We start from the raw sequence: 16,850 nt of genomic DNA, 5'->3' as shown, positions 1-16,850 counted from the left end.
GAAGATATAAAAATTGAAAAAGAGAGATCACCTGATTTTATATTTTTGGAATTTTAAAACAAGTTACTTAACCAGTTTGAAAACTATTTTATTTTTCTATTATATATTTTTAAAAATTAAGCTTGTTTTCTAAAAAAATTCTTTGTTATGTTTTTCACTTTTCTTTCTAATAGATTTGAAACTTTAGCCAAATTTTAGAAATAAAAAGTATTTTTTGGAAATTACTTTTTTCATTTTTTTAATTTAGCTTTGATTTTAAAAAATATTATTGAAAAATTGTTCACGAGACAAATGCGAAAGTAATAGTTATAAGATTAATTTTAAGAAAGTGAAAATAAAAAATAAAACAATTATCAAACCAAGAGGTTGTGGGTTCGAATCCCCCAACATATTGTACTAAAAAAATAGTTATCAAACAAGTTATTAATAATATAATAATCATTTTATAGTTTCACACCATCACAAACCTAACCTTTTCTATTTATAAAAAAAAATTGAATTAATAAATTGGTAAATTAAAAAAATAAATCTTAATTAAAAAATGTTAATAGATTAGAAATCAACCTGGATAAGTCTTATTATCATAAGTATTGACAAATTTGATGGATGTGAGAGCCATTTTTTAAGTTTTGTTTTTTAAAATACTACTATTTTCAAAACTAATTTTTAAAATAGTTTAAATTTCAAATTTATTTTAAAAATAATATTTCCAACCTTTTTATAAAAAAGGTTTGGATAAGATTACTTATCGCAACATTTTTAATAAAATATTGGGATATCTTATGTTATCCCAGCGTTTTTACAAAAAACGTTGGGATAAGATTAATTCTCTCAACGTTTTTAGTAAAACATGGGGATAAGTGACCTTCACCCAAGAACGGATCTTTGTCCCACGTTTTTATTAAAACGTCGAAATATTTAGTGCATAATTTTGGTATGTTTGAACTTATCAACTCATATTCCCAACGTTTGTTGCAAAATGTCAGAACAAATAACATATATATCGACGATTTTTATAAAACGATGGGCAAACTGATCCTAACGTTTTTATAAAAACATTAGGATCAAATTACGTCTCATAACGTTTTTAATAAAACATTGGGATACATGATGTTATCCCAACATTTTTAAAAAAACGTTTGGATAAGATTACTTCTCTCAACATTTTTAGTAAACACATGGGAATAAGTGATCTTCTCCGAACGTTTTTGTAAAACGGAGAAGGGATCTTTGCCCATGTTTTTATTAAAACATCGGAATATTTAGCGCGTAATTTTTGTGTGTTTGAACTCATCCATATTCCAAACGTTTGTTGCAAAACGTCGGAGGAAATAACATATATATCGACCCTTTTAATAAAACGATAGGCGAACTTATCTCAACATTTTTGTAAAAACGTTAGTGTTGACGGCGAATTTTGGCTTCCGGACGAGCAATCTGACCGTGGATCCACTGGACTTAAAACCAAAGACTCGACGCTGGTGCAGTGTCCTGCCTAATACACTTTGACGCTCAAGTCAGTGATTAGAGTAAGAAAAGGAATAAGACACCGAAGATTTCAATGATAGGTTTTCACTTACTTGGTGTGGAGGATCGTCCTTCCTTTTATAGCCCCGGAGGACCGACCAAGAAGGACAACGGGTGGAACTGGCCGGGGCATCACGTACTGTATGGTTGGACAGAGAGCGGCGCATTTCCGACAGTACAGGGTGGTCCCGCCACCTACGTCGTCTGGGCATGTCGCTCAGGGCCACTGGGGATCCACTCGTCGTGCCGACAGCACGTGTCGCCAACTGTGGCTATGTACGGGACGTAACCACTCGTGGTGCTTCGTCCCGTTGTGAGCAGACACACCTTCTGCTCAGGGACACCTTCTTTGAGAAACTATTCTCAGTGGGCCCGAGCTCGTGGAGGGACGAACACGTGTCCTATTAGGAAGCTACCCATAACAGTTAGCCCTCTTTTGGGGCCAAGCCACTGTGTCAATTAGTGTGCTAGGCCCAAAAGCGTTTGGGGTCGAGTAGGGCACATGGACGTTCCGTTCGTATCTCCGAAAATCGAGTTATTGTGACTACTTAGATCAATCATCAGTGTGTATGGCCATTGTGACGAAGGGACACTTGTCTGCCTCTGTTTCGCTGGCGATTGCGTCCCTAGCGTGGTTTTTTAAGCCGCGGGATCGACGACCGCGATCTTCAAGGCCATTGGGATTCGAAACGGCGCTCAGATATCTTTTTAAATCCATCTGCAGGCGGGGTGACGATGACACCCTTTCTACGCCTGTGCTTCTTTGCTTTCTCTCCAAATCGACTGTTTCCATGGCTCGTCATCCATTTGTCCACCATGTTCCGTCGTTGGCTACTAAACAAGAACTTTTGGATCTCCATAGCACTTATTGCATACCCGATTTCGTCCTCATGCCCCTTCCGTTTGCTGAATGGCCGACCCCGGAGCACTGATGAACTTTGACATGTGTCGCAAGCATCGAGAATAGCTGGCGCTCCCCACTTGCGCCACCTTTTCTCTTACCTCAGCGCTTAAGGGCTTGATCCGGAACCTTATTTCAATGTCCGAGATCCCTCCCATCTTGGCTTCACGATCATCTGTTAGGTCGATGATCCCATCGCACATCTACTCGGATTCTACACCATCTGAAGAGGTAGTCCTCTTCTTTTTCTTCTTGGTCTTATTTGGAAAAGACCTCACATAGACAGTTTGGAGGAGGTGACCTCCAGTGCCTCATCAGAGCAGATGTGCGCCCCCTTTGCACCAGAAGACGCCTCCTAGGCGCTCTCCAGGCCAACCAAGACCTCTAGAGTCACTCCTACCGCCTTTGGGCTCGAACTCAGCCACGACTTAGACTATTTGGCATCGCTGGGATGCTTGCACTTCATGGCATTAGAAAATCCGCACACCATGGCTGCATAAAAGGACACTGTGAGAACCAAAAGAGACTGCACAAGCATTAAGAGGTTACCGAGGGTGACCTACCTAATTCCGAGTTGGAGTGTTGGGTCTTTGGACGAAATAACAAACTATTGTAATCAAGCAGCCCTTATGCAGACAAGAGTTTTCCGGTTAACAAAGTTCCAACCTTCTTCCCTTCTTTGTAACGATCCTTAAAATACTTTAAGAAATCAATAGTTTGCTGGGTTAAGTCGAGAATTGGCTTGATGGCTGTTGAACGAATTTGTGTCCCTTGTGTGCAAGTATACACGTCCGTTGTAGCAAGTAATAAAAAGTTTGAATCCACAGGGAATACTTACTAAACACTTTAATAGCGGCTCAAGAAAGCTAAAATCTAAATGCAATATGTTGGACAACAGAAACAATAAGGGTAATACATAAAATAAATGTTGCGATGCACAATGAATACAATAAACCTGAACTTAAATTGAATTCAAGTGGCTTTTTAACAAAGAAAGTAAACAATAAAAATGGTTAACTATTTACTCTTTAACAGCGTAAGGGGGAAGTTGAATGTGACCTTTTTGGACTACACAAACGATGTTATATCATTAATAATGTGAATACTGGCCAAACAGACTTGGAGCCTTTCCAGACATCCTAGGTTTCTACTATTAGGGTTTTTAGACAAACTTAACAGCATATAGTAGCAGTTTATAGCCGTGCTAGGTGAGCCCTATTCCTAACTACTCACTCTCTAACTCAAGCAGATTCTAGCATAAATTGAAGTTTACAACTCCCTATTACACTTTTCCAAGAGTTAACAAGATAATATTCCAACAATGGTGATCAAGCATGCTGGAAATAACTTTAAACACAAGTTCAACTCAATATCCATTCATCATTAATGCTAATAGCACAGTTTACAGTTCAAGAGAAGAGTTCACAACATTTCCCCTTTACGAATGCGCTTAGCTACGCATAGTCATGGAAAAAGCAAGAAAAGAACAAGAATGAATACAATGAGAAATTGACGCAAGATTGAAAAGAAGGAGTTGAAAGTTTCAGCTCCTTGTAGGCTACTATTTCTCTCTGTTTCAGCAACGACTTCGGGTCTCCACTCTTCCTCTTGACTTCTCGAATTGTATTTAGGAGGTTTTCTTGAAGTGAGGGTTGATTGATGTGAAAAGTGTGTGGAGGCTTCCTTTAGTGTTGGCTTTTATACGCCCCATCTGTTTTTAGGGCAACAAACAACTTTCATGGGCCCTATCTCTCACTTCTACGTGATTTCATCAATTACTCTGGTAACTCCCAGATTAAAGCTCTATCACTGTCAGCCTGTCGCTTTTTGCTCTTTTCTAATTCCAATTCTGTAGCATAGTCGATGTTGCAACAAAGTGCCCAAAATTAGATCTTCCAACAAAGTTCGCAAGGTTAAGAAGGGAGAAAACTTTATAGCATTTCAAATACAAACTTAGTGTAGAATGAGTGCAATTGAGGCTATCCTTAGTTAATCTATGTGAATTTATCGCTCAAATAACTCTCTTTTGGAAAGTTAACACACCCCCAAACTTGAACTATTGCTTGTCCCCAAGCAATACTATTGTTTGTCTTTTCAAGTGCTAAAATTTGTTCACTATGTAGGCCAACTACTTCTATCCACTGCCTAAGATCCATTATTGTGGCAAGTATTGCTCAACCTGCTTAAGCATCCTATCAGAAAGAAAACAAACAACTTTTGAACTAAAACTAAGGTGCTTTATTCACAACAGCCCATTTCATTCCACCCTCACCCTTAAAAGCCCTTGAAAGATTCCCTCATCCTTCTTTCTAAAATTGGCTTCCCCACTTTCTGATTGCTAGCTCACTACTGCCCTCTAGGATAGTTATGGGCTACTATATATATATATATATATATATATATATATATATATATATATATTCTTTTCAGAATTGAATTACAGGGCCCAAAATTTAACATAGCTTTCAATTGAACGCAATGCAAAGGATTACAAGAAAGAGTTTTGCAGTAAGAATCAAGATCTCTCACCCTCAAACTTAAAGCGAAGCATTATCCTCAATACTTAATGGATATAGTTGACTAAAAATGAGGACAAGGCTCCCCCAAACTTGAACTGAAGATAGGCTGAATATAAATGATGTAGGGAGTACTACCTATCATGATTGTTTATAGAAGGGTGAAAATTCTGCAGATTTGTCTAGGGATATTAGCTTACTGGCATAATGCGAAGAGGCAAACTTAGCCCTTGAAATTCAGCTAAGGATAAATTTCTAGAGCAACTAAGGGATACTAGCAGAGTGAAATTATCATATGTTGCTCTAAAACACCTTAGAATAAGGGCAACAACTTAGAATTTCCTTTCTAACTTAAGCAAGAACAGATATCCTTCAGATTTCCATAGACTAGACATCACAGACAAAAAGTAAATAGACTGGCATGCACAACTCACTTATTCTATACTGAGGTTCTCAATTTTTAACCAAGCTATTTTCATTTATGAATCATTGAGTTGCTTTTAAAAGAAAGACAAATAAAACAAAACAAAACAGCTGCTTAAGAATTTGAAACTAATCAAACTACTAACCACCTAGCTATCTAAAACAAGAACAAAGCAAATTACTAAATTTAAAGAAGAGTAATGTAAAAAATGCAGAAAAACTACAGATGTTTTAAGCAAGGGAAAGTCAACTCCTCTTATTATCCTTCTCCTTCATCACTAGCGACGCCCGCGGGCTAAGATGCGCTAGCTTCTTCTTCTTCGACAATCTGTTCCTTAGGAAATTTAGGAATGAAAGGAATGGGTGTGAGAAGTTCCTTATTAAGGCCTTGTAGATCACAATATCTTTTTCTCTTGCATAGCATAGATAAGCTTGCTGCCTTGTTTCTGTTGCAGCTACCACTCCCATAATAGAGTTAAGTTGCTCCAACATGCTGGACTAATTTGAGGTAACTTCTTTGATGGCGAAGGTAATGTCTCCCCCTATCTTGCTATGATCCACTGCTTTCAATCTCTCAATGACAGCTTCATTGATTACCCCTTTATCTTTGAGCACTTAATCTACCTCTTCCACCTTGACTCCAAAGAGGATACACAGCTCCATGATCAGATTTGGGAAAAACAAATTTTCCTGCTTCCTTTTCTCCACAACAGTGATCTCCATCTCAATAAGCTGGCCTACGTTTATGCTAAGGCCTTCCATGATGTAGAACATGAGTAGAACTCTTTCCTTGGTGATAGAGGCGTCAAGCGTAGTTGGCATGAGTTTGCTCTTGAACAGGTGGTGCCATACGTTTGCTTCAGGCTTTAGGTATGCAGGGAGGAAGGTTAGGGATCCCCTTGTTGACAGCTGCCATCTACTCCTATGCATTACAGGGCTTTATTGAGCTGCTCCTCAGATGGAGTAGCCAACATCTCATTAAAGTTAGCATGGGAGTAATTCGGTAGATTTTATACCTCATTGATGGCTTCGGCATTCCAGCAAACATTCTTACCCCTTACCATTACTCCAGAGGGATCTTGAGGATTGAGGTTGGCATAGAATTCTTGCACTATCTAGATGACTGCAGGCTTGGACTTAGCATAGAAAGACTGCCACTCGTGTTTGTTGACGGTATTGACTACGAAATCTGGCATTGGCGAGTCAGATGGGAAGACCCTCTTGCCAATCAAGTTTCTCTCTTTCAATTCTTCAAATCGTTCGGATGTTGTAGCATCAACGAACCTCTCGTACTCTGGCTCTCCTGAAGCAACCTTCTCTTTTCCCTTCCCTCTTACTTCGGCATCTTCTTTCTGCTTCTCCTTTTCTACCTCGTCCTTTGCCCTTTTTTTCTTGCCAGCTAGTTGTTTGGGTGATGCCCTTCTTTTTCTGGGTGATTTCTGTGTGGCCACAGGGATCGCTTTCTCCTCTTCTTTGTCACTCTGTATCTCCTCATTGTCTTCTTCTTCCTCTGCATCCTTGGCTCCACTAGGCTCACCTTTCTTGCCAAAGCCCCATTCGCTGAAACCCATGAGCACCCTCTCATTATCTGATAGAGTTCGGACAAACTCTTCCACTACCTACATGTTTCAGGAGAGAAGTTCGGAGCTTCATCTTTGTTTCTTTCCTCAGGCTGGACTTCTTCATGATTCTCTGGTCTCTCATCTTTGGAGATCTCTTCCTCTGGGGAAACGCTTTCCTCCTCTTTAGTGGGCTTTCGCGGAGGCTTCACCTTGGTAGGCTTTCGCCCTCTTTTTCCTGGTTTTTTCTTATTTTAGGGCGAAGACACTACCTCTTGCTGCAACTGTTCTTCGTGCTGCTGCTTTAGTGGGGGCAGAGACTTTTAAGGGACTTTCTGCGATGATTTTTCAGGCGAAGGCGACGGGGTGAGGCTAGGAGGAGGTATTACCTTCTTACCTTTCATCGCTCTTGTCCTTACTCTAGGCATGGTGACACACTGACGCTGTAGGAATGCCGCTGCTAGATGGGAACGAGAGCTATGGTGGGGTTAAGGTAGGAAAGCGGTTTAGGAAGATGAAGCAGGGAGATGATCTTTAAGGTTTCAAGATAAGGATAAAGGAATGCTTAAACTTATTTCCCCTAAATAAGCCTGACACGAAATCCTTTCATAATTGGCTTGCTTCTTTTCAACTACCCCACTTAACCACGTTATTCTTTTTCAGGATTTTTTTTTATTTTAAAAAACTCCCCCCTTTTTGTTTTTCTCTGAAAAAAAATATTTTTTCGCCTTTTCAAAGATTTGGATAGAGAAAGAAAGATGTGGTTGGGGGAATTTTAACAATTTCTGGCTCATTGCTTTTCTTTAGCAGTTTGTCTCAAGAAAGGCAAAACTTGTTTTTCTCTCTCTGCTAACCGTTATTCTCTCTTAAAAATTAAACTTCATTATTTCGCCACTTATAAACCATGCTCCAGCACTATCAGAGTTGCCCTCATCGCTACTGATCACTTAATTTCCTTAACTTCTCTTTTCCTTGCAACTACTGCCTCACACTTTGGTTTCCATGCTCAAAACAAACAAAGTAAAGTGCTCCAAAATAAACTTAATAGAATTCATAAAAGAAAAATTCAAATTCAACTCACTATTAAACTAACTAAGGGGAGCTAGTTAAGAGTTCTTCCCCTTTTATTTTGTTTTCTCTTTCTTCAAGTTGACTTAAGTTGGTGTGTAACGCCCCGCGTTACTCAGGTTAGCTTGCCCCGAGTTCCGGGGAATTTTATAACAAAATGGATTTTAGTTACTGATTTATTTATTTATTTCATTTTTATTTTATTTGTTTCACCAGTGATCTTTATTTAATTTTAGTGTGGCATCTCGGCTAGTGTGTGTTGTTACAAATTTAGTGGTGAGTTAGTAACGTGTAGTATTTATTAAGTTACGTTTTTTTTATGGATTCCGCTATGTGACACTTGCTCTGGGTCATTGGATCAACTACGAAATTATTATTGGTTTTGTTAACAGGTGTGATTGGGTAAATGGGCCTTAAACAAAAGAAACTAGCCCAAGTGGGTCTATGTTGCAAAACAAAAGGAAAACGGGAATTTAAAACAAAACAACCCTAGCCTATCTTGTCCTCCTTCCTCATCTTCTTCCATCCTCCCCTTTCGTTGGAGCCGCCAGCCCCCATCCGAAATTCTTTCTTCGACGAAGCAGTACCGACGACGGGACAGCAGCAGGCGCGGGCGTCGGCAGCAGCAGGTGCGGCGTCGGGCAGCAGTAGCGCGGCGTTGGGCAGCGGCAGACGGCGGCAGTGCGCGAAGGGCAGCGGTGTGCGACGGGCAGCGGCGGCGCGTGGCGTTGGGCAGCGGCAGACGGCGGCGACGTGCGACGGGCAGCAGCGGCGTGCGACGGGCTGCGGCGGCGCGTGACGTTCGGACTGCTGCAGGCGGCATCGTTACGTGTGGCTGTTTTCGCGGCGTCCCTTCTCCGATCCAACGAGCCTAACAACCTCGAATAGCTTAGATCCGTGGAACCCTTTAATTTTTCTTTGACTCACATTTATTCGAAGTTAGATTTGGATTACCCACATCCAAACGAAACCGATTTGGAATACCCACACCTAAGCGAAGTTGTTTTGTAGTAACGGGCATCAAAACAAAGTCGTTGGAGGTCGTTTTGGGCACTTTTCGCTGCTGCAAAAATGTGGACAGCAGTGTTTTGGTGGTGTTCGGCGATTATTTTCATCCGTTCGAAGCCCGATTTACGCTACCCACACCTTTGCAAGCTAGATCTAATTTACCCACACCCACACGAAGTCGTTTTGCGGTAATGAGCCCTTTGAACCCTCGTAGAGACGTTTTTCAAAGGCTGAACAGTACATCTAAATTGCTTTTTTTTGTTTTTGGTGCTTAGGTGTGAGATCGACGCAAACTTGAAGACGTGGTTGTGTAAGTAGCACCAGGGGGCGAGTGCATGCGTTATTTAGCGTTAACGGAATGTTTTGATGCTGATTTTTAGCTAAAATAATTTAATTGAGCATGTAGGGATTGTTAGTTTTGATTTGTGAACTTCTAGTGATTTTGTTGCCGTCTTTCTAATATTGAACACTTATGAGGAAACATGCCTTATGTTCTTGTTGTTGTAGGTGACTAGTAGATTCTGAATTGTTGTGGTTAGAAGTAACTAGCTTATGACGTTTTGCAAATATGTTGTAAATGAAATGCTCGCGTTGTTAAACTGATTATTTAGTTTATATTGTTTTAGTTGTGAGCTGTTGGGTGTGTCTTGTTTATTACAAGGAAAAGCATGTTTGTGAACTGTGCAGTGAATTGGAATGTGGGAAATTTACCTGTAGGTGGTCATGGGAGGGTTAGTGAAGTGGTGAAGGGTGAAGGGTGAAGGGACGGGTTGGCAGTCCGTTAACTATGGTTGTTCTGATCTGAAAATGCATATAAATCGCTTGAAGGTTCAAAGCCTTGAGTAATGGCCTTGGGAATAAATGACAAGGCCGAACGTCAAATTTCTGTAAATGAGTATTGGGGTCTTGGGGATAAATGTCAAGGACCAATACGCTGGGAAGTCATCGGTACCTTGGGGATAAACGGCAAGGACCGGTGCACAGTTCAGGCCTTGGGAATAAATGGCAAGGCCGAACATCAAGTTTCTATAGAGGAGTATTGAGGCCTTGGGGATAAATGTCAAGGGTCAATGCGACTCGAGGAGTTAGGCTTGAAGGACTAAAGTAGAGTGGTGCTTGCGAAGTAGTGGTGCTAGGCCTTGGGAATAAATGGCAAGGTCGAACATCAAGTACTGTAAAATGAGGGGTGGGCGGTATCTTGGGAATAAATGTCAAGAGCCGTTATGCCACGAGAAGTTAAACGAGGTGTAACACAGGGGGGATGTAGAGAGAGGTTTAGTACTGTGGGACAAGGGCTAGTGAATCATTGGTTATAGTCTTGGTAGTTCCGACGCATGGTTGTTGTATGTAAATGTCAAGTTATTGTTCGCTATCTCTCGCTGTCTGTTTAATTGCCTTGCTATCGTTTTATCTTATATGCCGTGACTGTGAGTATGATTTTTGTGTTAGTTAGGAAGTGCTACTTACGGAGTACCCTATGTACTCACCCCCCCTTTGTACCCTTATATGTTTTCAGGTGTGAACGGGGTCGACCGCGGTGATGACGTGGAGAGGGCTTGACCGAGGAAGGATCACTAGCTTAGTTAGTGAGGTTAGAGGGAAGGGTCGTTGGGTACGAGTAGCCTTGAGATTTATGTTATTACTAGGTGTGAACCGCGGAGGAAATTTTGTATTCTTTAGAACTACTTTAATTGTTATGGATGTTGCTGATAAACGCGTCGTTGTTGTCATTGGAGTTTAGGTGCACAGTTGTTTTTATTTATTTAAGAATTTTTGCCACTGAGGCGAATATCAGATCTTGTTGTTTTTAAATTGCCCACGGAGGGTGAAGTCCTGATAGTTTATGACATTTATATTTCTGATAGAACGTATGGGAGTCGAAGCTTTATTTCATCTAAATTATTTTTCCAGGGAGTTGCTTATCTCGTGTTTAGAGTTAAGGTTAGCCAGAAGAATTATTTAGCGTTGCCTAGGATGTTTATATGAAATCTTGGGGCGTCACATGGTGACAATCCATTTGTCTTACCACTTCTCCTCCCCAGTAATGCTTCAATCTTTGCCCATTCACAGTGAACTCCCTTTCAATATTATCCTCTCTAATGGTTATAGCTCCATGGGGATATACATGCACTACCGTAAACGGGCCCGACCACCTTAATTTTAATTGTCTAGGAAACAACTTAAGCCTTGAGTTAAATAGTAAAACTCTTTGCCCTGATTCGAATATTTTTTGCTTAATCTTCCTGTCATGCCATACCTTGGTCTTTTCCTTATATATCTTTGCATTTTCAAAGGCCTCCTTCTGAATTCATCTAATTCAAGAAGCTGGAATTTTCTCACTTCCCCTTCTGCTGATAGATCCATGTTTAGCTATTTGACTGCCCAAAATGCTCGTTGTGCTAATTCTAATGGTAAGTTACAAGCTTTCCCAAAGACTAGCTTATATGGAGAGGTTCCTATTAGAGTTTTGTAAGCCGTCCTATAGGCCCACAGTACGTCATCTAGTTTAAAAGACCAATCTCTTATGCTGGTATTCACCGTTTTCTCTAATATGCCTTTAATTTCTCTGTTTGACACCTTTGCTTGTCCATTTGTCTGAGGATGATATGTCGTGGATACTTTTTGCTTAATGATGTATCCCGCAAGCAACGTGGCCATGACCCTATTGACAAAGTGGGTGCCTTCATGACTGATGAAAGCTCTAGGAGTTCCAAATCTGGTAAAGATATTTTGTGAAGAAACTTTAAGCCAGTCTTTGAATCACAATTTATACTGCTAGAGCTTCCACCTACTTAGATACGTAGTCTACGATCAGAAGGATGTAGAGGTTACCGTTTGATGGTGGGAAAGGTTCCATGAATCAATCCCCTAGGCATCAAAAAGTTCTACCTCCAGGATAAAGTTAAGGGGCATCTCAGACCTATTGAAAATATTTCTTACTCTTTGACATTTATCGCAACTTTTCGCATATGAGTATGCATCTTGGAAGATTGATGGCCAATAATACCCGCTTTGAAATATCTTTGCAGCTATTCTCTGATCCCCAAAGTGGCCACCATACAGAGCAAAATGGCAATGCTCCATCACTGTCAATGCCTCAGTGTTGTCCACGCATCTACGCATAATTCGATCCTTGCACAACTTATACAGATAAGGATCATCCAGTAATAAAATCTGCTATCATGGAGGAACCTTTTCAACTCTTGCTTCTTCATGTCTGATGGTAAGATTCCACTAGCTACATAATTGGCCATATTTGCAAACCATGGTTCAGGATCCCATCAATTGTTTATCAGGGAATGTGTCTTGTATAATATTCTGCCCTTCCTCTGATCCTTCAACTTCCACTCTGGATAGATGATCAGCTACTTGATTCTCTAAGCCTTTTTTATCTTTGATTTTTAGGTCAAACTCTTGCAGTAGTAACACCCATCTTATTAGCCTTGGCTTGGCATCCTTTTTGGCTAGCAAATACTTGACGGCTGCGTGGTCTATGTACACAATTACCTTTGTTCCAATTAGGTAGGCTCTGAATTCCTCGAAAGCAAACACCATTGTTAGAAGCTCCTTCTTAGTGGAGGTGTAGTTGAGCTGAGCGTCCACTAACGTCCTGCTAGCATAGTAAATAGGATGAATAAGCTTGCCCTTCCTCTGTCCCAATATAGCACCTACTGCATAGTCACTGAGTTTAGCCAGTTAATATTGGATCGTTAGAGCTCATGATCTGTAGGTCCATAAGGTCCCCTAGCTAGCTCATATAGGAATAAACTTGGAATAATTTGAAGGAATAATTCGAATCGTACGAATTAGGTTAATCATATGAGATATAATTAAGTAATTGATATATGATATCAATTGAGAAATTTGGTCAAAATATTTAAATAGGATTTAAATATTAAAATTATGAATGCAGATTCAAAATCGGAGGCATGAATTTCGTCAAACAATCGGATTTCGGAAAAAGTCAAATAGTTGACTTTGACCCGAGAAAGTCAAAAGTTGACTAAGAAGATTAAAACAATGTTTTTAACCAAGTTGGTGGAAACTTCCACTAACTTGTTGAGTGGAACATTTAAATAATCTCAAAAAATCCAATTTTTGACACTAACCATGGCATGTATGAGTGGAGTATGTGTTGTAAGCTTTTGGTGAACTTTGACATGTAAGAGTTGCATGTAATTTGCTTATTTAAGAAGGCCTTTGTTCAAACATGAAAGCTCTTGGAACCTTTGGTCATTTGATGGTTTTGAAAAAGCTTACATAACTCATTTTAGCTCCATATTTCTCTCAAATTTTCCTTCTCTAAAAAGAGTCCAACCACTCTATTCCAAGCCTTGAGAATAGCTAGGAAGACCTGTTGGTTTGGAGCTATTTGAAGAAATTTGAAAAGATACAAAGGTATGTAATTTTCTCTACCTTTCTCTAAGCATCATAATGTATGATCATGCATATTTAATTCTATGTTATAATATGCATCTAGATTGTTATTTCGATCCTTGCTTGCTTACGCTGTGCATGTATGATATTGTCCATCAAGGATATCCTTAGCTAATCTATGTGAATTTATCGCCCAAATAACTCTCTTTTGGAGAGTTAACAATGGCAACTAAAAAATAAAGACAAAGTCAGAAGAAAAGAAAGTACGCAAGACTAAGGGTAGGAGATTAGTGTTTAAACGACTTCTTACCTAGGTTTCCAAACCTATGGGGGACGTCATACAAAGGCTGGTCTTGCTCATCCAAGGAAAGCCGCTCTCTCGAGGCACTGAACCACTTGCTTTTCCACCTCTTTATGGATGTTGGGCCCTTAATTATACCTCAGCACCCTTCTTTATGCACAGAAAGAAGCGCCCAGGTTTTTTTGGGATTCTCTCCACCTCGAAACAGGTTAAGAGCTGCTCGACATTAAGCAGCTCGGTATCCTTTGTTTCTCGGCACCTAAGCCACCATAAGATTGCTAACCCAAATACAACACCCCCATCTGTTGGGGGCAATCTAGCCAAACACGAGACCAATTGATCTACTAAGTAATTCCTGAGCGAACGGGTGGAAAGGAAGTCGGAGTCCGTACTCGAACATTTTTAGGTACAGCGTAACGCACCCCTTTAGAGGGTTGTCTGCTATTTCTCCCTGTACCGGAAGGCGAAGACCTGTGGAATCAGGGATGCTATAGTGCCTACGAAGGGGGCCCAAGTAGTTCTCATGCATCTGAGAACACTGTTATTACCCTCATCCTCCGAGAACCTGAAATTTTTTATCTCCTCTAATTTTTCATCTAGTCTATTCACTAAATCCTCACTAGAGCTAACTCTTCTAGGGGACGAGGTGCTTGGGTTCCGACCAGACTCGTCGAATGAACTACTATGTTATGAAGCTAGACATGGTAATGAAATAAGAAGAAAGATGTTATGAAGGAAAGCGACTGACCAAGAGTGAAGTTTCGAGCTGCTCAGGTTGGACTCAAGTGTTCTCAAAAAATAGAAAGCACAAAAAACGGAGCTGATCCTAAAAACTATTTATAGTAATGCAGAAATTCATCACAGCCTTACACGTGTCATTAGAGGAATGGACCATATCAAATGACATACCAAGTGTCAGAGCACTTGAGCTCTAACAGCTATTACTTCGACTCCCCGTATTCTCCAACAGTTATGAAATTTCACCACGATCTCGGATGTCACCATCTAGGCAAATTTTCAAGACCAACCAAAACTTCTTTGTCAGGTCGATCTCGAACCTGGATACATTTGGTTTCAGGTCCACCTCGAACTTGTCCGAGGTGGATTACTTAGTCGAATATTGATTACGTCTACCATCTTAAAGTCCGACCAGCCACTAAGCTCGACCAGGTATTTGGGACATGTTTAACCTGACCTCCAGAATTGATAAACGCCTGCCAGAAGGCCTGTCGGGTCCCCAACCTATAAATAGAGGGCACCATTTCCATGGACAGGTATCGAATGTTGGGTTTTGTGCCCTTAACTCGTGTATTTGTACTTAATGAACAAATTATTTATTCAATAAAGAGTTTTTTTACTATTTCTTTTCATTACTTGTATTCCAATAAACTAAGATCCAAGGTTATTTCATATAACTGGAACTGTATATAACTGATATACGGTATATTTTTAATATACAGTGTATATATTTGATATACAGTATATAATAAATATATAGTATATATTCGATATACAAGTTGATTATGAAGTAATAACCTAAATGGTTTATAGTACATGGATAAGGTTGGGTACCTTATCCTAGTAATACTATGGATGCAGCCCGCTTTGTAATACTATGGAGACATGAAAGTGGAGGTATCATACACAATGAGTTTCTATAAGACTAGACCGCAACAAATTAATCTTTAGTCATAACACCATAAACTAACTAAATTAATATTTCATAAGATGGCCATGTAACTCGATCTTAATCTTGAGCGAGTTATGGACTCCTGCCTATAAGGAATAGTTCTTTGATTTGTATATGTGAGAGTGGTCCGGGATGCCGACTCAATAATCCTACCATTTTAGGGATGAGACCGAGTAGGGAGTTGGAAACACAACTACGCAAGATGGAATTCACTCCTTCCCAACTTTAGGGTAAATAGATGAGTGTTCCTTTAATTGCTGATTCGAGGACTTGAACAAGGGGTCTCAACCTCTCATTGGCCTGAGAGAGATTTCTGTTTAATGGTCGGACCATAAACGGGTTTGTTAATCAGAAGAGCAGTGGTACTTAAGGTGAAAGAGGTAACTCAAGGGTAAAATGGTAATTTGACCCAACTGAAGTTACGAACACTCATGAAGGTTTGACTTGCCGTCAATGGTCAATTTCTGTGGACACAAAATCGTATACAGTGAGAATAGTGTAGCTGTGGGTCTTTAGTGGAGTGACCTACAGTTAACGAATGTTGATTAATATGGTTAATGAGTTTAATCAATTAATCTCGTATCGTTGGAGCTTCTGATCTGTAGGTCCATTAGATCCCCTTGCTAACTCACAACAAGTAAAACGACGATCAAGATTTTGAAAGAATTTGAAATGTTCAAAATAGGGAATGTATATAATGTATATTGATACATTATATTAATATATATTAATTTTGGATAAAGATTCAAAATTAATATTATATATTATGAGAGATATATTTGAATGTTATTCAAATAATAATTAATATGAATTGGATTCATATTAAAATTATAGGTAAAAATTAATGTGCATAAGGTGTACATTAAAACTATATGTTATAGGAGAAGAGTATATTTAAATATGATTCATATATTAATTTAATTAAATATATGATATTTGGTTAATGGGTTAATTATTTAATTAATAATAATAATTTAATAATTATGCTAATAAATTTTAATATTAATTAATATTAAAATTACCACTTCTCTAATTTTTGGTGGAGAGTAGCAAGTGATGAAGTGAGGTAAGTTAAAAGAAATGCAAAATGGTTCTGTTGTTCTGCTGTTGGTTCTCCTACATAAATTAGTTTTTCCTCAAAACTCTCTCATCTTCCCTTTGCTTTCAAAACCCGAAAAGGATCCCACATTTCATATTCTAGACCAAAAACTTAGCAAGGAAGATCATGTGGTGGTGTCTATACCGAAAATGATCCCTTAGAGGATTTTGCTTAAGCAGCTCGACATTTCGACCACTAGTTCTTGTTATTCGAAATTCATTCCACAATATCAAAGTCTTCCACATGTGGCATGGGTAGCAATACTCTATTTGTTGAAACATCAATCACCAACTGTGTTGCCTCATTCAGTCCATTATAGTAGGTCTTTGTTTGGGGATAAAAATATCACGGACACGTGGAGGACGCTCAGTGGTGTTTAGA

Source organism: Momordica charantia (assembly GCF_013281855.1).
Source record: "Momordica charantia cultivar OHB3-1 chromosome 7 unlocalized genomic scaffold, Mcharantia_2.0 BLBB01000007.1, whole genome shotgun sequence".
Classification (NCBI taxonomy): Eukaryota; Viridiplantae; Streptophyta; class Magnoliopsida; order Cucurbitales; family Cucurbitaceae; genus Momordica; species Momordica charantia.
This window is presented reverse-complemented; position numbering follows the sequence as displayed.